The sequence below is a fragment of the Emydura macquarii genome, unplaced genomic scaffold (genome assembly GCF_026122565.2).
Source record: "Emydura macquarii macquarii isolate MOO-44397 ecotype Brisbane River unplaced genomic scaffold, CSIRO-AGI_Emac_v2 contig_2308, whole genome shotgun sequence".
In the NCBI taxonomy this organism is placed as follows: Eukaryota; Metazoa; Chordata; order Testudines; family Chelidae; genus Emydura; species Emydura macquarii.
In genome coordinates, this window is record NW_027132445.1 from 1,220,543 (window position 1) to 1,241,749 (window position 21,207).

A 21,207-nucleotide genomic window follows, 5' to 3' on the forward strand; every position below is an offset into this window, starting at 1 on the left:
GCAATTTATAATCTGTACACATATAAACTGGCCAATCAGTTGCCCTCACCCATGATCTAGCAAGTTAGAGATGTGAGGGTATACACCCACTATTAGCTCCTGATTGACGTGGTTGTCGCTTTCATTAGCAGGTGTATCGACTTGTCTCCAGGAGACAAAATGAGCCATTCAAGATCTTGGCTACTACAGTGGAAGCCTGTAATGAGCTTAAAAGGATAGTCATAGGTTACTAGTGTAAAGCCAGCTTGAAGAAGTGCTTTTGCTTTTTTATTCCCCCAAAAAAGTTTGTCTTGTGGTAGGCTGTAAATCCTTAGTAGAACACAATGACAGATGCATAACATGGTGTGTAGGAAGGAAGGCACATAAGAATACAGTAAAGAATTATACCAGGATATGCTAAATGCACAGCCAGCTAGTAACAATGTCAACATCATTTAGGTTTTGCTTCACAAACTTGGTTTAAATTGACAACCTCACTTCTAAGTTTGTTTATGTAAGAACAAAATGTCCACAAGCCATGGACAAACAACCCTACAATTTTCTGATCCCTACTTAGGCATGCTATCTAGTGCACTGCTGATGTCCTCTGGAGTTACAGGAGATCACCCTAATTAAGGCTGAAAGACAGTTATGTGTTAAGCCTCCTTTCTAACTCTCAACTTTCTCAGAAGAACGCCTTTTTAAGCATGAAGTTTCTCGGCCTTCGTTTTAATCCAGGGCCGAATATATATAATATAATCAGAAAATTGTTCAACCTTTTCTTAGCAAGCTGTGTTTAAATGGTGTGGATTAAAAAAAAAAGTTCAAAGTGGTCTTCCTGTTTCTTTGAAGGTCAGAAGAAAAACAGTTATTGACATTTGCTAACCCTATACTCACAAGCAGAAGGAACCTCCTGACTGGAACTAAAAAGCATAGGTTAGAGCAATGTTAGAGCAATGTTTCAGTTTTCCCATATGGGCTGGCATCAAGGATGCCTGCTTGCTCAGGCAGTCCAGATGTCAATCTCAGAACAGAAAAGCTCTCATTAAAAACAATTATTTAGCTAACTGGGGGTAAGTGATGAAAATGAGAAGCTGCTGTCATTGTACAGGCCCCTTTTTAGTTAAAAAAAAGTTGAGGCAAAGAGAAGAATCTTGCCAAAACCTGTCACTGAACCAGGTGGCTTAGATTTTATCTAATACTGTTCTAACTGCACTACATCAGACACTGCCACTAGCCTCTCTGGCTGAGCCTATGCAAAGAAATGTTATAGTCTTGTTTAAGTGCAGCTACACTAGGGCTGGGTGGAAAATGTTTTTCCTGTCCTGGGAGAAGTTGAGATTTCTTTTCCTTTCCTTTCTTTTCCTGAATCAGAATGAAAAGTCAAAATTAAAAAACCTTTGTGAATTGGGGGGGGACTTAGTTTGGGTCAATCACAACATGAATTTTGAAAAGTTTTGTTTTGTTTTTCACCTTTTTTATTTTATTTTTACACAAATTAACTTTAATTTCTAAATAAGAAGTCATTCTGAACCAAACAAAGAGGAACTTTATGTTTAGAAAATGTTGAAATGTCCCAATTCGACAATTTCAAATGGCTTTTTAAAAAAAAAAACTCAAAGCAAGAAATTAATCAAAACCGACCTTTTCCCACAAAAAGTTTCTCATTTGATCATTTGGCATAGGGGGAGGGGGGTAAAGGGGAAGTGCTTTCCTGGCTCAGCTGTTTTTGGGGTTTTTTTCCCCCAAGATCTTTGTGGAGCTGATCTTTAATGGGTCTGAATTTACTGTGTTAATCTGCTATCTGTTAATTCCTGCCCCTGTTTGCTAAATTCAGATGTGTTGGGGTGACCTGGGGTAAAGTGTTTATATTTCGGGCATTGCATTGCTTTGCCTGCTACTGGCAGTTGAATGTCTAACATGTCATTTATAAATGTGCCCAGAAAAGCTGCAACCATCAGGACTACTGGATGGGTCCAGTTAGATGAAATAACAGAGTCTGACGTGCCATCTCCATGTACCTTTGTACACAGTATCAGTAAATGGAACTTTTTACCTTTTTACTGACAGTAAGCTAGTATGGACATCTGTCTACCCAAATCAAGGGAGAAGCTCCAGAGTAAGTGACCATAGTGCAATGGGTATCACATCTGACTCCAAATCAGAAAGTTTGTGCTCAAGTGACATTTTTGGTGTAAGAGTGGAAGGGTCAGAAAGGTGTATGGTTAAATCAAAGATGATACTATCCTATTTGATTGCTTCTTTTAGCTGACACAGACAATGAACTAAACCTTTGTCTAGAGAATAATCCTATTCTAGTCAACAGGACTATGTGCATAAGTAAGGTGAGAAAGATTTGGTCTCCTATGATCACTAATATTGTGGATGCAGTGATCTTTACAGTGGTCTTTACCTGGGCATTATTTTGTGTTTTTACATAGTTATGTGATTTAGTCCTGTCCATGCATGCAGAAATGTAAAAGTAGGTTTGTGATGAGGCTTAAACCTCATCATCTGGAAGGCAAGGGAGAGAACAATGAATTACACTCTGCATCTGGGAGGTGATTAACTGATTGCCTTCTGGTCAGAAGAGAAGGAGCTAGGTTGTAGTGTATAAGATGCATGGAAGAGCACCCTGAGGAAAGGACAATCCAGGAGAAAGGAGCTAGGAAGAATTCTCTCTTCCTGAGAATGGCTTGGAGGAAGGGGTAGTAATTGGAATTGGCTGTCGCTAGAAAATAGAGCTACAGGAACAGATTAGTACCTGTGGTGGGGTCATAGAGTGGAGAGGACTCCTGAGCTAGTGTCTATGAAGACCAGGGAATAAGATAGAAGTCCAAGAGGGGTGGAAGACTAGTTTAAATGTTGTTTGGACTTCTAGCAGGGAAAGCCTTGCCGGGGGGACAGAATCAGTGCCCTTATGAGGAGGAAGAGCTGAAGTCAAACCTAGGAGGAGCAGAGTCTCTCTTTTCAGAATTGAGTCCAGGAGGGGCCACAGACTCTTTCTGTTTACAGATGAACCCCAGAATGGCTCAACCTGTCATGTGACATGACCAGAGAGCTGAGCTACAGAAGACCCAGTAAAGCAGTCCAGGGAAGCGACTGGCTTGGATTGGCCATCATGGCTTAGAAAGGGGCCACCAGAAGGAGTGCAAGAAGCAAAGACCCCTGCAACAACATCTCTGGACAGGAAGGGGTATTCTGGAGGTAAAGACAGACCTTGATAAAGGAAAAGAACTCTTTTTCCATTGCAACAAGAAATGTTGCCCTAAGACATTTTAAAATGTACTGTATTTTATGGCTTAAATAATAGTTAGTGAATGTTTCTCTTAAGATGAAAACCATTGAGGCTAGGTTCTCAGCTGATAAACATTTGTAGCTCTGCTGAAGTTAGGGATTACCAGGGTAACCTAGTCCTACCTGATTTTTTTCCCCTGCAGTTGATTATTTAACAATATTAAGACTAGCTGATGTAAACCAGAGAATCTCCACTGAAGTCAGTGGCTCTAAGTTGATTTTTACCACCTGAGAATCAGATGCTACAATTGCCAATAATTTTCCACAACCTTCAGAGGATGGGTACATATTATTATCCCCTTTTACAAATGGAGAAACTTAGACTGAAGTTAAGTGGCTTTCCAAAGGCAACAGTGGGAATGTGTGTTGCAGTGTAAAGTTAAACTTAGCAAGTAGCCTTGTGATTGATGGTGTAGGCTACAAATACACTCCAGAGAGTGGAACCTTAATCAGAACTCTTCATGTTTTGTCTGGGTTTCCTGATAATCAGTTGCTTTGTCCTGATTTGAGGTGTCCTCACCACTGCTCCAGGGCTATTGTTCCAAGTATGGTGTAACGTATCGGTGTGGTCTGCCCCCTTCAGGGGCCAGGATGCCTGGGGCCAGCTAGATTTGTTCAGTTATCAGACCCATCTGGCAGGGGGTCAGGTGATCCCTATGAAGGGCTGAGAGAATATAGTTGGTTGTAGATGAACTCCTGCAGTAGGCCCTGAAATGGGGGAGCGGATTGAAGGGAAGGTGTGTTCTCCTTTCAGCACCAAGAGGCAAGGAGAAAAGGCATTGTGAACTGTAGCCCATGATGGGCAGAGGGCATTTTGCTTAAATTTTATGTGTAAAGGGTAAAACTGTGCCCTGAAGAAAGGGCCTGAAAAGAACAGGTGTGGTGTTAGTCCTTCCTGGGCTGGGAACACAGGTCAGTAGCTTCCAGCTGTGTGTGGTTGCTGTTGTGTGGCCCTGGAGCAGCAAATAGGTACACTCCTTCCACCCCTTAATTCACAGATCCTTCAGGAAAGGAAAGGTGGGCAAGACAGGGAACAGATTATCCTGCTGCTCTTACTCTCATCAAGGCATCTGAGGTTTTTACAGCTGTTGAGGTTGCCTGTGGATCGCTCTCCCCAGATCATCTGCTACAAGGCCCAGTGCTCTTTACCTGCTGCCTGATTTTCCCTTCATCAGCTGGGCCTGGAGGTGGGCTTTTCTTCTCATCTAGCTAACAGAAGGAGAAAAAACTTCAAATGTTTTTTATGCAGTCATGTCATGCTAACATCACTGCCTGGATTATAGTCTTTACCAGTTAATGTTCTAGGAAATAGTTTTATATGTTTCTCTCTTCGAATTGGAATGTAAATAACTTGATGAGCTGCTACTCACATGTTATGCTTCTGCATTATGGGTTGCAGGGCAGAAATGCAGAAGGAGGTTTAAGTGGAAGAACAACCAAATTCTTCACAAAAAAACTCTTTTGATTTATGGAATTGTGGGTTTTAAAGGAAGGAATGCACTGTCAGTTGAGTGGGCTATAGGACACTTGTTGATCACTCATGTGCATATCTGGAACACAGTCTTTGTTGCAGGTTAGAATTTCAACCCCTGAGCTTATTTGCTAAACTCCTTGGTCTCTAGTCTTGGAGTTTATCCATCCCAGAATTTATTACAATAACATAAACAGGAAGCACCTCCAGCTTATAAAATATCCTGGGCCAGTAAAGCCCTCCGCTTTCAGCCGTTGCATCTGGTGAGTTCAGGATATGGTTATTCCTGCATAAACAGGAAGTATGCTGATTGCCCTGTGCTGGAAATCCAGATTGAAGATTGACCTATAGCGTTGATTTAACAGCTGAAAGATATATCTTTGTGCAAGCAAATCGTCAATCTGCAAGACAAAGGGGAACTATATGCTAAACAGTGGACTGTATTCTATGACTATTTGAAGCCTCAGGATGGGAAGTAATTCCCTTCCCCCTCCCACCACCACCATACCTTCTCCTTGTATTAAAAGGGCATATTTTTTTATTAGATGCCCTGTAGGAAGGCGCAGTGGCCTTCCTCTGAGCCTGGGCCTGAGGAAGGGCTGCAAGCACCCACTCAGGTCCTAGACAGGCTGGCAGCCCAGTCTGCCCGGCAACCAGATAGCTGGGCTCTGATAGGCCCGGCCAGTCGGCCAACCCGGAAGCGGGGGGGGGCCTCAGGGAGGATGGCAGCCATAAAAAGCAGGCCCCGTAGTTCAGAAGAAAGAGGGCAGCCGACGGAGGCAGACACACTATCTCGCCGGCTGCAGCGAAGGGCTGAACCACGCCAGGCCTCCGCCTTAGGTAACCCTCTCCCGACCCTGAGACCCCAGGAGCGACACCGGCAGCCCACCTCTAAGGCCTGAGTCGGGCCTCCGGGCCCCCTGGACTGGCCGAGGCCTGCAGGCCTGAAGCGCTGGGCCCAGCCGCGGGGCCGCAGCGACTGGGACGAGCCCCCTGAACCAGAGAGCTGGGAGTTCTGCCCGGAAGCCGGTCCGGACCTGGAGGAGCTGCCGGACGCCCAACCCCTGGAGGCAGGACCAGACTTGGAGGAGTTGCCGGAGGCTGAACCCTACCCCCAGCCCTGTGATCTGGAGGAGCTGCCCCTCGCCAAGGAGCTTCCCACTCTACCCCCCCCGTGGACGCAGAGGGACTGACTGGTCTACCCCGTGCGGTGGACCCCAGCGACCCGGAGGAACTGGTGGACACAGGTACCGGGGAACCCGGGGAAGAAGAAGCCCAGGGGCAGCCAGAGGCGTGGCTGTACTAGGGGTAAGCCCCGTCGGCATGTTGCGGCGGGAGCCCCACCAACTGAGTGGCAACACCCGTGCCACTGCTAGGGCCCTGGGCTGGGACGCAGTGGAGTTGGGTGAGCCTGCGTCCCTCTCCCCGGTCCTTGCCAACCCCAAAGAGTGCCTAGCATCTACCGCTCACGTGACTCGAGGTCACTGCTCGCCCGCCCTGCCTGAGGGCCGGGGCGAAAGACTGCAGAAAACTAATATTCCCCTGTTGAGACAGGAAGGCGCAGTGGACTTCCTCTGAGCCTGGGCCCAAGGAAGGGCCGCCAGGACTGGACTGGGCAGGAGCCCGTCCTACATGCCCTTACAGAAAAGAGATTGTGAATTTCTGGATTGATTATGCAGTTATGTATGTTCAAGCCTCTATCTTCATTAAAGTAATACTTGTTTTTTTAAAAAGCCAGCTGCATCCGCAAGTCATCTAAATTGTACAATTATCAGTTTTAAAGCTGCCAGTCAGAATGATAATAGCCTATTAAACACATAATCTCAGGTTTAGGGAACGAGAGAGATGTATAAAGGGGGGAAAAATGGGGAGGTTTTATTTTGTGTGTGGGGTTTTTTGTTTTTGGTCCCAACATACAGACTCCCTAGCTGAATGCAGGATAGCCCTGTAATCTGGGGAGATGTATTGTGCTATTGATATCATTTTGACAAACCACCAAAATAACCTTTGAAAATTGGATGACGTGCCTTTTAAATGTCTTCTGAGACATTCCCTAAAAATAGTTTACAAAGCAACAGAGTCAAAGTGTTGGGGAATTGCCCTCAAATGCATTAGCAAGTCTATTCCTGTGGCATGTAAGCCAGCCAAAATAATAAATATAAAATGGTAATTTTTCTCTGAGCCGTGCTTGCAGCTCCCCCATGACTTCATTCCCACCCAGGAGCAGTATAACACTGCCTGCTCACACAGTCTCCTGGATTCATGGAAAAAGGCAGCATGTGGCTGCTGCTTTGTTGAATGTGCTCAGAAGAAGTTGGCAATTACAATTAATCCCGCCTTTGCCTGAGCACAGCCCATCGGTATTTCCATACCACAAGTGTCACTGGGTTTTTAAGTTGCAAGAAAATCTCTAGAACAAACAACTGATTAGAAGACTCAATTTTTCATTCTTTGTTTCATATGCCAGGTTGGCAAAATAGGATGATGCTATATTTTCTGTCCTAGAGTGTTCATATGGCCTGGTACTTCTTTGCATTGGGGGTAATAAGGAGTGTAAATACTAAAAAATAAGCTTTCAGACAAGTGCTGCACCTTCATCACTCCCAGAATTGATCGTCCAGCTCTTCTGCTGGTGTAGATTGGCATAGCTACATTGACCTCAATGGGACTGGAAACTTACACCCACTGAGAAGCTGGCCAGGGTGTCAAGTTCTGCAGTGTGTATTCTGTTTACTTTAGGGCAGGGTCTTCTCTTCTTAGGTTGTGCCAGTGCTCTAAGCTTTGAGCCCGTGTGTGTGTGTGTGTGTGTGTGTGTGTGTGTGTGTGTTGGCCATGCCCCTCCTTGCTGAGAAACAACCTCGATTGGGAGTGCATACTGTCCATTACTGGAGGGGACTGACATTTCCTTTCTTTGGCTTCCCACTTCCTATGACAGTAATTTCGACCTATGTTAAGAAACCAAGTCTTTTTGTGATAATCAGAGATTAACAGTCTCTGGGTAGATGCCTGAATCTCTCTGGCACCTATAGAAGTGGCCTGACTTTTCCAGTGACAATCCACACCTCCCACCCCAGCTGCTTTGAAGTTCAGAAGAGCTGTGGGTGTCTATCATCTCTGACAATCGTGTCACTTTTATGTAAGTGCCAAAGTATCAATACAGGAGTTTAGGGATGTAGCTTTGAAAACTTTATTCAGCATTTTCCCTCCTAACTAAAAATTGTAGAGTCCTTACACTGGTGTGAAACTACTGAACAATACATCTGAGTTATTTCTGAATCACACTGGTATAAGTGAGAAGTGAATCAGGCCATGAAGCAATGAGGCAGCTCGGGTAGACGTAGTTTGATGCTGAGCTGAGGCAAAATGAAATGTTTCGATGCAAGATGAATAGAAGAGTTGGAATAACAGAAATTCCTGTGGACCAGGAATTACAGAGTCTTGACCAGCTCTAGTGTTTGAATTAAATATTTTTAGCCTTGTGTTTTCTGTATCAAACGTGAGACTTGTTTTTGTTTGGAAACACTTGTTTTCACTCTGCCTGCAAATTCAACTGACAACGAGTTCTGACTTACTCTGTTTCTCAGGTAATCCTGTACATTGCAGAGAATGGCTTGTCCTGTGTAGACAAGCGTTGGTCCTCCCTCTGCTGATGTGTCTAAAACCACATGCCAAGGAGACCTCACCTTTCCCCAATGACAACTGAGAAGATTAGTCAACCCAAGTGGTGAGTAGTAGTTTCTTGATTCATATGGGATTACCTCAAACAGGGTCAGTTTGGTTTTACCTGAGTGGTGAATTCGCTCCTCCGACATCTTCCTTCCCAGGACAGGACATGCTAAACAAGGATTATAAACTGCTCTGTGTGTGTTCTGTATGCAATGTTGTTGTAGCCATGTTGTTTTGACAGAGAAGACTTAAAGGATCCTTCATCACCTTGGGGTGCCTCTCAAGTCACATGGTTTACAGGCCCCTCGCTAAAGACTTCTTCTGCCTCCTTGAGAATGTGTTCCAAGTTGCTTTCTGTTCCTGTCACATCTGGGTCAAGATTGTTTTGGTTTTTTTTCCCCCTAGCCTTTTTAGAAGTGAACAAAGATTTTTTTTATATGCCACAACGTTTCTTTTAAAAAGTTTTGCCCTGAGCATCAAGAGCTGTTGCTTCCCTTTGCCCATCAAATATATGTGCCTGAGGGGAGGGGAGGTGATAATAGGCCACTCTGAAGAGCTCGATGAGCATGTCACTTTCCTTGTCACTCTAAACTGCTGTTTTTTCCTCTCTGGCTGGGCAACTAAGACAACCTGAAATTTCTCTCAATCCTTCAGCATCCTTGACTGTGACTTCCCATCCTCCTCTAGACTGCATTTAATTTACCATTCACCTATTTGTATGCTTTTTTTTTGGAAGGGGGGGGGGGAACACTAGGAATAATTTGACTGTGTGGGTTTTTTGTTTAATTACTATTAAAGAGCTACTCTTTTTTGCAAGTATCACGAGGATTTGCTGGCTTGGTTCTCCCCTTCCCCCCCCCCCCAGGCCTTCTTCATCAGGGAAATTGTCCCACTACAGGTACTTTTATAGACTATAATATGGGCTAGACTGTGAAATGATATGGATCACTTGGAAAGTTGAGCACAAGCAAACAATATGCATTTTAGTACTGCTAAATAGGAATGTACACATCTAGGAACAAAGAATGCAGGCCGTACTTACGATATAGGGTACTCTATCCTGGGAAGCAGTGACTCTGAAAAATGTGATCCTTGGATGCATAAATGGGAATCTCAAATAGGAGTAGAGGTGTTTGTTTTACTTCTGTATTTGGCCTGCTGCAATTGCTGCTGGAATACTGTGTCCAGTAGTTCTGATGTCTGTGATTAAAGAAGATAAATTCAAGATTGATAAATTTTAGAGGGCTCCGCGCAGAGCCACAAGAATGATTAAAGAATTAGAAAAATTGCTTTATAGTGATAGATTGAGCTCCTTGAGTCTATTTAGTTTAACGAAGAGAAGATAAAGGGGTGACCTGATCACAGTCTATAAGTAACTATATGGGGAACAGTTCCAGAGGGGTAGCCATGTTAGTCTTTATACAGCAAAATTATTGTTGTTCCTTAAACTTGGATGTATACATATTACCATTTGATTTCTATTTCTTGCATCTGATGAAGTGAGTTATAGCTCACGAAAGCTTATGCCTGCAGAAATTAAATTTGTTAGTCTTTAAAGTGCTACAGGACTCGTTGTTTTTGCTATATGGGGAACAAATATTTGATAATGGGCCCTTCTATCTAGCAGACAGAAATGTAACCAGATCCAGAGACTGGAAGTTGAAACTAAACAAATTCAGAATGGAAACAACGGGCACGCTTTTAACAGTGAGTAATTAGGCATTGGATCAGTTTGCCAAGGGTCACAGCGGCTTCTCCATCACTAGCAATTGTCACATCGTGATGGGGTGATCTTTGAGAAGATACACTCTTGTTCAAAAGAAATTATTTTGGTGAAGTTCTATGGCCTGATAATTCAGGAGGTCAGACTAGATGATCACAGTGGTCCTTTCTGGTGTTGGAATCTTAATCCACACTGAGTGCTTGTTCACACTTACCCAGAAATTCGGTGGCAGTCGACGGGAGTTACGCAAACTACGCAGAGTAGTTTGTGTAATTCCTGTCGACTGCTTCTGCGCGCTGTTCACATTGCGCTGAGCCGACGGGAAAAGCGTTCCCGTCGGCTCAGCGCTACGTTCGTTGAGGAGCTGGACTTATTAAGTCGACTCCCTCATCGATTGAGCGGGTCTCACTGACCGCTCAATCGATCATGAAAGATCGATCTGGCGGCGGCGATTTTTGCCACTGCCAGTGTAAACATAGCCTGAGTTAAGGGCAGTGAATGGCTGTACTGCCCCAGGAATAGACCAGGGAGGGAATAGTGACTTCCCCTATACACCAGTTAAACTCTCCTGGCCAACATGCTCAGGAGACCAAGCCATAGCTCTGCCCATTCATCTCTTCTGTATGCCCTTCTCCCAACCACCTGCATGGGGGAGGTTGGAGCAGCAGTTGCCTTGCAGTGGCTGTTTTCCTTCCTCTGCCCCATGACATGTCATGTGGGTAGCCAACTGTGGGGAGTCTGCAGAGGTGAGTGAGACTAGTACCTTGCACCTTCTTAATCCTCTGCATGCTGTCATAAAGGCATGTGCCAATCCTGCCCTATGTTAGGAGAATTCGTTATACATATTAGGAGAATTCATTAACTGTGTGGCACTATGAAAGCTATTTAGCCTAGGAAGCAAGAATTTTCTCAACTTAGAGAAACCCATATAAAGAAAAGATGGCATGTCAGGTAAGTGATTAAAAAGAAATAATAAATTGGGATTAGGAATGTGGTCAGTGTTTTGGAAAAGGCCCTGGTAGTATTCATTCAGTCCGTTCTTGACAAGTCTGAAAAGCTGAATGGAAAGTTGTGGTGGGGTTTTTGTTTGGTTTTTTTTCCCCCCATGAGCTGTTTAAGGTCCTAGACCAATTACAGAAAATATCTAGATTAAACATTTAAAAGTAAGTCATTTTCAATTAGTCCCTCTAAAACTGCCATTGTTGAAATGTTAGCCTCTTTCCTATTACCTTGAAACTTGGCTCTTTCTTAGAAACTTGTTTTGAGTATTGAATGCCAGTAGAACTTAACATGGGCATAAGACTGTTCCACACACACACACACACACACACACATATATTGCATTAAATTCTAGCTCCTTTAACTACCTTGAAGTTTAGAGGTCTGTTTCTCTCCCTATAGATGATATTGAAATATATTGGCTGGGTTGGTGTTAGGGCTGTGCCTCTGGCAAACAATTGAAGTGCAAAGAAATTGCCTTGGTTAATCTCACATTTGTGGTTCAGTTCAACATCTTTTTTCAGAAGGTGCAAAAGTTAAAGTAAAGAAGAACAAAATCCATGCAGCAGCAGCGTCTTTAGTTTTTAGAAGTTACTTTATACTTGTGTAGTTTTCATTGGCCTTGTGCCTCAGGAAATCTTTACTAACTTTAATTTGATTTATTTCTCTAAGAACCAAATTCTGCAACTCCCACCTGAAATCCTATTGAATCTGGGCTGACATGGAAGAGATGGCAGAGCCACTACCCTGTTTGTTGTTACTCCCTACTGTCATGTATTTCTTGAACGCAGTAGGTTGCAGGACTGCTACTAGCAGGCCAGGCTTCTGTACTAGATATGGATAGGTACAGAGCTTCCTTATCAGAAAGATACACACCAGATGTGTTCACTGTAAGATCCTTCCATGTTCTTGCCAGGTATGAATGTGGTTCTTAAATAAGCTATGTTACTTACAGCGCCACCTAGTGGCTGAATGAGCATTCCATTGTGCCCACCTCCTTTGATATGAGGTAGATAGGTTAGCTAGACTGGCATGTGCTATCCTGTGTACCTATGAGATCCACAGCCAGGATCTCCTCTCCTGTGCATCTTATGAAGCCTATAGAAGGGGAGAGGATGGGATGCTGCTCCAGCACTTCTACAGAAACCAAATGGCATCCGCCACATAGCATGAACTCACCCACATTGAACAGGTCAGGGTCATTCTGGCAGAGGGTAGAGTACTTACAGTAACAAAAAAAACCCCAAAAAACTGCATCCCAGTGTAGGGGAGAGAACATGTGTTCCAATAAACCTTGTCATTTACTAGCTTTCACCTTAGGAGGCATGAAGTAAATGAGGAAAGGCACCTGAAGAACTATGGCCTCCTTCACTGTCCACCATCACTCAAGTTTTAACTGCATAGCTAAGTTAGCCAGGTGTGGAGAGTGTGCTGTTATGAGCATAGTGTTTTCCTGGTTACAAATATAGTGCATATGCACAATACTCAATAATATCAAAATACACTTTCACTGGTACACTCAAAGCCACGCCTGTTCAGAAAGAGCTATTTCCATGTCTAACTTCAACCTTATACGCTTTCTCCGTTGCTTTACCTGCCATATAATAGCTAGAGATTAACATGGCATCAACCACCTAGCAGGTCCCCATCCAGCAACTGGACTTGCTTTTGTTTGCATCATACCCATTACTGCAGCTGGAACTTGAAGTGGAACCTTGGTGCTCTCTAGAGAGTTGGTGCAACCACATGATCAAAAAGGGAGCTAAGCCAGTCAGAACTGTTAGCCATTTGTAGTACCACTGAGTTTGTTTCCCTATCCTCTTTGTGTACAATGCTATAGCCCACTCCCTCTGGGTACAGTTGCACTAATTAGCCGTGTCTTCATATCCTGATTTGAATTATGCAGGTCTAGCTGATCTGAAGTGTGCCCTCTGCTCAAAATTCCAGGTTACCATTAAAGCTCAATTCCCCCCTTCTCCCCTCCCCCCAAAGCAGTATGAAGGAGGTACTTAGCCTGTTTAACACAACATGGGACTGTGTGCACAATCATTACAGCACACCGTTGTGGAGATGTCTGCTGATAGGGGAAAACCTATAAATGAATCTATGGTAAAGTCTAAAAGAGAAATTAATTTTAAGGCTTTCAACTCCTTCTCCAATACCCATTGCTTTTAGGTTTTCATCCTAAATTTTATCCCTGGTCCTTCCATCTTCAATCGAGCTTAAATGTTGAAAAGCAGAAATTGTCAGATGCATCTTTAAGGAAAAGCACCACACAGTCTAGTTTCCCAAGATCACTTTTGTTTAAGCCCTGCCCCTGAGTTTTATTGCATAATTTTGTGGCTTTCTATGAGAGTTGAGAGTTCTAGTATAAATATCAACCCTGTGGGAGACTGACCTTCTTAGTAATAGATAGTCATGAGTGGAGACACAGGTTCCTTACTCATTAATGTGACTGTAGTGTTGTTGCATTCCTCCTTTCTCCTCTCATTACAAAGCTCTTTGCCATAACACCCTGCCTGAGCGGCGACTCTGCTTGGCTCCAGCATGCATTATACCACTGAGCAATTACAGTCATTAGCAAGCATTAAAATAACCAGTGTTTGGGGAAACAGTTGTGGTTACACACAGCTTTTTTATGTATTCCCATTCACTTCTACTGTCAGAAGCAGGATCAGTTCAGATTTTTTTTTAAATAGGGCTTATTTTTGTAATGAGGAAAAATGCAAAAATTTGGGAAGATTACACTTTCTGCATAAGTTGGAGATGCACTGTTGATCTGCAGCTACCTAAGAAGTCTTTGTATAGATAATGGCAAGTCTGCCATTTACCAGTGACCCTTTTTCCTCCCTGGAGGAGTTTGAGATCATCCGCTGGTATCTAGTGCCACACACACAGGTACGTGGTCTGCAAAACATTTACAAAGAAGCTTGTTCTAGTCCTACAGTCCTAAATAAAAGCTGCTGTCCCCTCTCTCCCCCCCAAGGACAAGTATTTAATGTGGGCCATAAAATTGTCAGCAGTTATAAATCTGTGAAATTAGTACTCTAGACTATTTAATTTAGAGAGAGCCAGCAATATCTATAATGGCCATAGCCATATTCTCTAAGTGACTGCATATACAGAATTATTTGTGTGACCAACAGTAGCTTGTAGCATGGTTCATGAGACAATTTACTTTGTAAAGACCATACAATTTCACCTGAGTTCTTTTGAGAACAAAATCAATACACTCATTGGAATTTAAATTAGAATGTAACCAGATGGGGGGCCTGTAGCTACCAAAATGTATCAACTCCAGCTGAGTCAGATATACCCAGACTGCATATTTTAAGTTAGACATGACTGCCTTGGTCTCTGTTGATTCCAATAATATTGTTTTAGTGACTCTGTTGTCACTTCCTCCACCATCATATAGTATAGAATCGGACACCAGAGGGAAAAAGAAATTGCTGTATTTTCTTGAGCCTTACTGCCCATCCCTTTTTTAGTCTAAACCAGTATCTTGCTGTGCAAAAATCATAGTACCCTGCCTGTAAAATTTCATAGGATCTTTCTGTTTTGACCATGATGAGTGGGGCTTGCAGTGCATGTATATGAAATAGACCCTCTCCTGGTCAATCCTAGGTGGTGATTCTGTACAAAAAGCAACATGGATCATACGAGGCCTTGGCCTTAGAAATATGTCTTCAGTCTATTGAAATTCTGGCTATAGCTGCATTTCCTGTTTTACAAGACAGTCTCATGTACATGGGATACAACTGTAGATATGAAGTGGTTTGGAAGGCTGCTGTTATGTAAAAGCAGCTGTAGTTTTCAGGATCCAAAAGACCGACTTTCCCAGCTAATCAGATTTGTTCTTTCAAGCCAAGTCTTTTTATGAGAAATAAATAACACACAACACAGCATGCATTCATTAATCAATAAGCAGTGCTGTTAAGGGTGAACTATGGTGATCACCTGTGAATAGCTGAGAATCTGCAGCATCTTTTCGGACATGCAGCCTCCCATCTGAAGGGAAAGAGTTTCTGCAGCTAGTAGAAAATAGCTAAAGACTTTTCCTCCTGGCATGGAGGGCATCCATGCCCTACATGTTATTGTGGGGAGGTAGGAGTGTAAGGTTGCTGGGTGGGAGTAGGATGGGAGGCATTACCTTAACTCTCTAATTCCTGGGTTTCAAAGGTTAAGATTGTGTCACTTTCACTGACTCTTCTTTCGCTGACTTTTTTTCCCCTCTAGAACAATGACAAATGTTTTAAAATTCCTCTCTTAATTCAGCCCTCTGATATATTTGCTACATGTATATGGGCTATAAAATTCTGAACAGAGAGGAAAATTAAAAACATGAATTGTAAAAATCTGCTGCTATGGAGGAACAAAACTAATCAATAGTGGTCTTGCAACAAATAACAGTTCAGCCTGCCCTATGCCTTTTCCTCCTGTTTCCTGACTCTTCCCATCTCCATTTCTTACCTCACTTTCCTCCATCTCTTTGCCTACTTCAAGACCACTTCTGTAAATTATTCCAGTAGAAGGTGAGCTGTTCCCCATAATACTGCTGTTTAGCCTGGCGATTACTACCAGAGAGCAAGACAAAGAGGGAAGGAGCAGGAAAGTTACACAGTTCATGCCTGAGCACTAAGAACGATTACCAAAGAAACTTGAATTCAAAATGTCTTAAGATCTTACATTAATATACATTAGCTTTAATTCCCTTCATCTCCTTTTCTTTGTCTGTCTTTGTGCTCCCTCAGTAGACCCTGGAAACGGTATGAAACCCCTTCTGGCAAAAAATAAGAGCCCCTAAAGGTATGTCTAAGCAGCAGCTGGGAGGGTGCTTCCCAGCCTCTGGGGGGAAAGGGGGAAGTGGTGGGGAGAGACACACACACACATGCTCTGTTCCATCTACAGTGCTAAAAATAGCAGTATGGAATTGCAACACAGGCATGTGCCCTGATATCCATCCTGCGTGGGGGTCTTTGTTGTAATCTTGTGTGCGCGCTAGATCGAACAGAGTTAGCACATTGGTCTACCTGGACTGGGAGGCACACTCCCAACTGCAGTGCAGACATCCTCTAACAGTTTTTCAAATCATAGTGTCTTGCTGTGGGAAAGGGATACTGCTACTTATTAACCATGGGTGCAATTCACCTCTGTGCAGAGGGTCAGAGAGTGAACCAGTTAGAGCAAGAATCTACCCAAACTGCCACCCTTTCTAGGAATAGAACTTAAACCTTGTGTACAATTACCGAAGTACAGGCTCATACCATTCTCATGATCCATCTCAATTGTCTTCCTGATGATTGGAACCTTCTACCTCTCCTTCTGGTGAGTGTCTTTATCCCTGGCCCTTCAAAGGGCTCTGCCTAATCTTTTCCTTCACAAATCCCAAGGGCTGACTCCAGCCTACTTAAAGATCTCCAAGATCCTCTCCAAGCACCTGATGCAAAGCTCCTTGTCAATGGCAATCTTTCCATTGACTTCCATGGACTTTGTGTCAAGCCCCTAGATCACAATAGTGAAACCTTTTTGATAGCTTACCAAGACTCCCTCTTCCTCTGACATCCCCCTAGACTCTTTTTTGTTCCCTTTGCCTTTAGAAGAGCTTTGTGGCATCCAGACTGTCGTGCATTGTAACTGATTGGTCCCCAGTCTGCATTCCAATCTATCACGCTCTGGGGCTTCTCCAGAACTACCTCACAGACTATATATTGCTATGTATATGTATGCAACTTGTCCTAGGTGTGTGCGCACACAAAATTTCAGAAAATGTAACATTTTCTCCTCCTCTGAAATAGTCATCTTGGCTCTGCTTTTAATTAGCAACTGAAATGCAATTACTGAAATAATAAATCTCAAAGTATGTGTCATTTTCCAGTTAGCAGCATTCACTTCCATAAAGACACATGAAAGGAATAACCTTGAAAACTGCTGCATTATACAGACAAGAGTCAGAAGGATTTTTCTTGTAGTTCATGTGGTATCTAAATTATTAACTTTCTTGATGAGATTCACAGCAATCTTTAATAAGTTGCTATATTAACCTTTTCTGTTATACCGAAAATTGCACTTAATAGTTTTATTTAAACAATTTATTTTTAATATCTTTTTTGCTTTAATGCGATGTCTGTATTTTTGGTTTTAGAGTGCACAAATGGTGAAATTTAATCATGGTCAGTAAAGGGACTGTACAAAAAGAAAACAAACCTTACTTTTAGTAACTGAACTAGTCTTCTATCTCTGGGCCAAGGTTTCTGAAGTGTCATCCAATTTTGTGCACCATTACCCCCCAAAAGCATCCACAAGCATTTGCCTGTTTAAAATGTCACATGCAAACATACATTTGACTGTGGATATGTTTCTGTCCAACTACTGAATGTCCATAGGCAAATACCAATGCATGTACATGCTTGTTGAATGGTTTGGCTGTGTATTCACTAGGAAATTATAATTAGGAAACTGGGTAACTCATAAGGCCATATCTGGTTTCAAACCAGGCCATATCCGGTTTCAAACCATGTCAGCTGATTGTGGTTAACCACCTTATCCCACCTCACCCCCAGTTAATCACAATCAGCTGACATGGTGTAAAACCGAAGTCTTGATTTATGCTGAGTGCTGTGGTATGTTTAACATCATGTTAACACTTATTCTAACACATTAACTTCCTACTGTTGACAAACTCTGTGGGTGCATTTCCTTGAATTCTCACTTCTGCTTAATCTTAGCTTATCCGAGCTCAATTTTTTAATTGTCTAATACTTATGATGATGTTCAGGAGGAGCAAAGTTATTATCTGGGGCTCCAAAGTGACTGTGACTATTTCAAAGAAGAAGGGGTGGCACTCAGCAAATATCAATGACAATTTTCCTCCAAGACTTTTCCCCTTGGCATTTAGCTACAGAGGAACATTGCAGTCTTAGAGGAATTTGTTGCAGAATGATCAGCCTTAGCTGCTGCAAGGGAAGAAGGGAGAGTAACTGGGGGGGGGGGACACTTAAAATCTCTGCTTTCTAGAGCAGCCCTCATTTATATTATCTGAGCATAAGTAAAAGCCACACAAACAGGATCCTACTCTGATGACCTGAGGGGGGAGGGAATCCACTTAGTATATGTCCTCTGGGTTGGTGAATCGAGAGGCAGGCCAGACTCAGATACAGGAGGTCATACTAGAGCAATTTAAAACTATGGCAGCTTCTTTTCCCTTGGAGTCATTCCAGGGGTGAATAGTTAACTGCTTCAGGTATGGTACATCACTTACAAAGCGGGCAGTAGAGTGTTTTTCAAATGGTAGTTTAAAGTCTTTGCTTTCCTCAACAATCTTCAAGCAAAGCATTCAGCATGCTGAATTACATGGCAACTGGTCACATCAGATCACCTTAAGATCCTTAATTGCTTGTACCTCTTCCTGATCCTTCATCAGCATTCAAGAGAATTGCATTCTTTTGATAAGACTAAGGGCAGCTCTACACTTAAAATGCTACAGCAGCACCCTGCGTCAGCTGCACCACTGTAGCTTCACTTCAGTGAAGATGCTACTATGCCAATGGGAGGGCATCTCTTTTTGGCATAGTTAATCCACCACAACAAGGGGCAATAGCTTTGTCAATGGGAGAAGCCTTCCCATTGATGTAGCACTACTACACTGGGGGTTTGGTTGGTATAACTACATCGCTCGGTGGTGTGGATTTTTCACACCCCTGAGCAACATGGTTATGTTGACATCAGCTTATAGTGTAGAGTTGGCCTAAATCTTGAAAACAATAACTCTTGGGTTTTTTCTCATGCTGTTCTGCATCTGACAAAATTCTGCTTAAGACACAGATTAGAGATTCAATCCAACATTTGAGTGTTTCCTTATTTTTTAAAGAAGCCACCAATGATTTCCATGTTCCTTTGTGATAGCTGTTACCATGGATACTGCTAGGGCCAGCTCTATTATACACATTCCACTGGTGGTTGCTTCTAGGGTCCAGCAGATTGTTGGGTAATGTTTAGTGATTGTGCGTGAGTGACTGCACGTAAGGAAGGGTGAATGTTTTCCAGTTTGCCTAGAGCAGCAAAACTCTATATAAGCCAGCATGCTGCCCTAGATCTGCATGAACGGCTTCCCTCCCTTGATGTCAGATGTGCTCTGGTGTTCTATCTACATAGAACTAGGTCCTTTTGGAAGTCTCAGACTCTTTGTTGCTATGGCAGAGAGATCAAGGGGTCAGGCCATATCTTCACAAGGGATCTCTAAGTGTGTTTCAGGCTGCATACTGGAATGCTACAAGATATCAACTCTACCTCCCCCTTCCCCCCCACAGGGTATTTACAGCGCTCTCTAAGTGGGAGCAGGCTATTTCATTAACAGATGTTCTGTGGCAGGACATTTGCACAGCCTCAATGTGACGATCTGTCTACACGCTTACAGCATACTATGCCCTGACTCATGCAGCAGCTGCAGATGCAACTGTAGGACGAGCTGTCTTACAAATGACTTTGCCATCAGCCTCCTCACACCTTCCTCTATACTGATCACTGCTCACAAGTCATCCATGTGTGGAATGTACACAGGGGTCGTCACTCAAAGAGGAGCTTACTTACAGTAACTAGAGGTTATTTGAGATATGTGGTTCCTATCTGTATTCTGTTACCCACCCTCCTTCCTCTATGCTTGGGACTTAGTTGCTTCACAGTAAGAGGAGGAACTGGAGTGGCATCGACCCAAGCCACCCCTTACGGCCTCAGTCAGGAACGCAAGGAGAGAGACCACATACGTGGGTCAGCAGACACTGCTTAGAGAAAACTTCCAGACTCAAGCACATGGCGCGCATACGCACCCATGTGTGAAATACAGATAGGGACCACACATCTTGAATCTCCAGCTACAGTAAAGAACCTCCTCTTACATCTGCAGCTTGCCTGGATATCAAACACCATTCACATGAAGAATGAAACACACACATGATGCATTTGGGGGAAGTGGAAGAGTGAGTAAGACTGGGAGGAGATGGTAGCAGAGAAGAGAACCTTGGAGAATGAAATATGCAGATTTGCTGTACCTCTGATTTTTCTTCTTAGTTAATAAACTCCAAATTGGGGGTCCAGAGTTAGGGAGACCTTACTTCCCAGAATTCAATCAATGGGGTGACACTCTATCCTCTATGCCTCCAGCTAGGTCCTTGAAAAATAATACAGAAACACTAGAAATGGCTGCTGTAGAAATAAAATGTAACGGGTATAATTACCTTGCTGATGCATGCAAAACTGTTTGTAGGCACCTGGAAAAAAATGAGTCTGCAGGATAAGTTAAAATTGCTTATGGAGTAAACATCAAATCATTTGCATTGAAGTCTAATCGAGTTTTAAGGATGTATAACTTTAAGTAATGGAATAAGAGACTGATTACTCACTTCAGGTGTAAAAGACAGGAAATGGTTAGATGAAGGAAAGTTCAAAGGGTTTCTCAGCTTCAAGAAGACAGTGCATTGAATGTTCTTCTACTTGAGTCAGTAACACATCATTTATGCCAGTGAGGATTAACTCACAGGTAGAAAAATTGTAAGAATTTCTACAGCTCTTCTACAGCAAACGGATAACTTTCTGAAGACTAAGGAGTTAAGATGGAATAGGAGCAAAAGAGGACTAAAGTTAAAGTAATAGAGAAATTGTCTGAAATGATTTGTCCATTACTCGAGGACTGTCGTGAGAGCCCAGATAAATAATGTGTTTAGTTTTAGCTATTTCCCTTGGTCAGTTAACTTGTTAATCCTCTTTGTTCAAGGGCATGTTGTGAGGAGTCATGAAGGTCATGGAAGCCATGTTCATGTGAAATGAAGTGGAAAACCAGAGATCTTTTTGGAGAACTTCTAATGTTCCTGATTGTTAGCAAGGCACCTGCCGATTTCCCAAGGGAAAGACAAGGTTATAGGAAAGAAACCATAAGAACAATCAGTGGTTGCTTTCCCAACAAGTTCTGCTACCCAACGAAGAAAGCAATGGAAAAATATGATGCTAAACTACACCTAATGTTAGGTGCACACATAAGTGTAGAAATTAACCAATAGCATGTATAAAAGAATGAGTT

The 21,207-nt window shown here is 43.0% G+C and overlaps 1 long non-coding RNA gene across 1 annotated transcript in view; it reads left to right on the forward strand.

The window, feature by feature from the left end:
- The first annotated feature begins 2,693 nt into the window (after positions 1-2,693).
- The window catches only part of LOC137161487 (uncharacterized), a 45,766-nt gene continuing 27,252 nt past the window's right edge, over positions 2,694-21,207 (forward strand). The window contains exons 1-2 of the long non-coding RNA XR_010922092.1: positions 2,694-3,186; positions 8,332-8,471. This is a non-coding gene — a long non-coding RNA (uncharacterized lncRNA). The remainder of the gene's footprint in view (positions 3,187-8,331; positions 8,472-21,207) is intronic.